Genomic DNA, 2,500 nt, shown 5'->3' with positions numbered 1-2,500 from the left:
CTCCCCATGGCTGTGCTGGCTCTGAACCACTCCGAACCAGTTCCATCCTCTGCGGTGATTCACTGGGACTGATTTGGGACGCTGTGTTGTTTGCGGAACCATCCCAATCCGGGACTCATAGCACAGAGGGAGAGGGAACACAACTGCTGACCCAGAGGGACGCGCCTCCCCCCATCCCCCGCCGATTGGTGTTCGGCTACCCTGTGGCATCCAAACACAGCCCCACATCTACCAGGGGGCCCAGTATGTGTGTGCCATGAAAACAGAGCACACCACCAGGCTAGCATGCTGATCCACAGGGCTGCATCAAATAGGACAGTTTGCGCCATCCGTGGGCCCAGTAGGAGGCGGGATTGATCGGTGTTTTCCTAGCGCTCCGGTGTCCCGAGCTTTTATTCCTTCAGCTCGCTGCCACCACTGTGCCTTGTTTTTTCTGTCTCTCTGTAAGTCGATAGGCTGCCCTGCTCCGTTTGCGGCGAGATCAAGATGATGTGTTTGCTTTCCCGCACCTCGTCATGCTGTACTGTCGGATGACTAATTGTAGAACGCGTTCCCGTTAGCTTCCTCGTCACCCTCTTAATCCGTGACCCTGCCGCTGGCCGGATGTCTTAGGAATGATATGGATGGAAAGACCTTCACGCCAGCATATTCCCTCACAAAACAGAATGAGACACAAAACAGGTCTTCACAGACTCTCTTACAACATCAGGAATTAAAACTTAAGTCTGAAGAATCCCACTTTGACGCTACCTCTTCACTTTGACCAGCTAAAGCGGATTTAGCAGGTAAAACGTTATAAAACCACACCCTTCGCCTGGATTCGCCATAGAAAGCAGGTGCTTGGGCCCCTATAGTTTTGCATGTTCAGATGAAAGGTTCCTTATGTAGCCATTACCTTGTGGCCTGCTCAGCATGTAAAATCCTTTTTCAAAATTCTTGAAAGGTTTTTTCATATGGATAAAGAACATATTTACTTTGCAGTTAGCTATATTTTAATACATAGAATATCTTTAATACTAAATTGAACAAAGTCAAATCAGACAGTAGAGGAATTAACTATAGAATAAATAAATGATTTTACAGGTTTCTGTAGGCACACATAGGTTCTACAGTGGGTTCTATATTTTCTCTTTAGAAAGGGCCATTAATAGTGTTTTGCTGGTCCACACTTGGTCTCCAATGTTCAATCCAGCAATACTCCTGTTAAAGAAAATGAAAAATAGTCTGTTCATGCCTGCTTTGAAGCCATGAAGTCTAAATTATGTGTCAAAAGGCAAATTTCAAAAAGGAAAACCGGTTCCTATTCGGTACCGGTTCAGAGCCAAAACCCAGCTCTCGCCATGGACTCTTAATGCCACAAGAGTTGAGCACAAAACCGAAGTTTGATCAGCAAGGTCTATCCATCATAGTCTGAGATCTGGTAAGCTCTATTGGTCCATGTACATGGTACAGATCCAGGTAGTTAGGGAACGCAATTCAGAAACCTCATCTACGCACTGTAATCCAAATACCTAAACATTGCTTTGGCTCTGGCTCCTGCTGCAACCCTCCCACTGTGTCCACCAGCGCTGGCCATGGCACACGGATCAGCACGCAAGCTCGTGACACTGGAGCGCCCAATGGAAACTCTCTTCAACTAGCAGCATAAACACACTCCCTTGGTTTCTGGTAGACGACCTAACAGATAGACACGGTAAAGATTTACATAGTTAGATTGTATACCTTGGACTTCATTCCAACTTCTGGACTTCAATTCTCTCTCTCTGTCTCTCTCTCTTTCTCTCTCTCTCTCTCTCTCTCTCAGTTTGGAAGTTTTACCTACAGATGCCTCAGGCTCCCAGAAAACCTCCCCCCCATATTTTTTCATTCTTATAAATTGGTGCCACATTTTCCTCTCAGTTTTAGTTATTATACTAATTCTCAGCCATCAGCCCACCAACCTCCCTCTTTTCGTACAATAATAACCAACTGCGGCAGACTCGGGCACGTTCTTCCTCCTGGACACGTGAAGCCAAGCGCGGCGTCTTTCCCAGCACACTCCGAGGATCTTGCTAAACTGTCCTCAGCAGAAAATGCAAGCAAACAGACGTCCACGACTGGCTAGAGAAATAATCCCTCTCACCCAGAGAGCTGCCGTAGTTTTGTCTCCTTGGACTGCTGGCCACAGACGGCTTTGGCTTCAGCAGGCCACAGTCCCTGAAAACCTAACAGGGCATCTAATTGGATACTGGTTTTGTTCAACTTCAGTTGTTTAATTGGATAAAATACTTTATAAAATTGAAATCTAGCTACAAACTATAAACAAGGAACATCGACTCTACTAAAAAAAATGAATGCTGGGTAAAACTGTTACATTTCAGAAGTAATTCCAAGGCTAAAACAATGCAGGAATGGCAGAAAGAACAAAACAGGGAATGTTCAACAGTGGTCGAGTGGAAGTGCACATCTCACTCTAATTAACAATCTGTGACACTGTGACAAGCATCATCCAACCAATTTA

The sequence above is a fragment of the Electrophorus electricus genome, chromosome 17, assembly GCF_041902795.1.
Source record: "Electrophorus electricus isolate QZ-2024a chromosome 17, ASM4190279v1, whole genome shotgun sequence".
Taxonomy (NCBI): Eukaryota; Metazoa; Chordata; class Actinopteri; order Gymnotiformes; family Gymnotidae; genus Electrophorus; species Electrophorus electricus.
Note: the sequence above shows the minus strand (reverse complement) of the source record.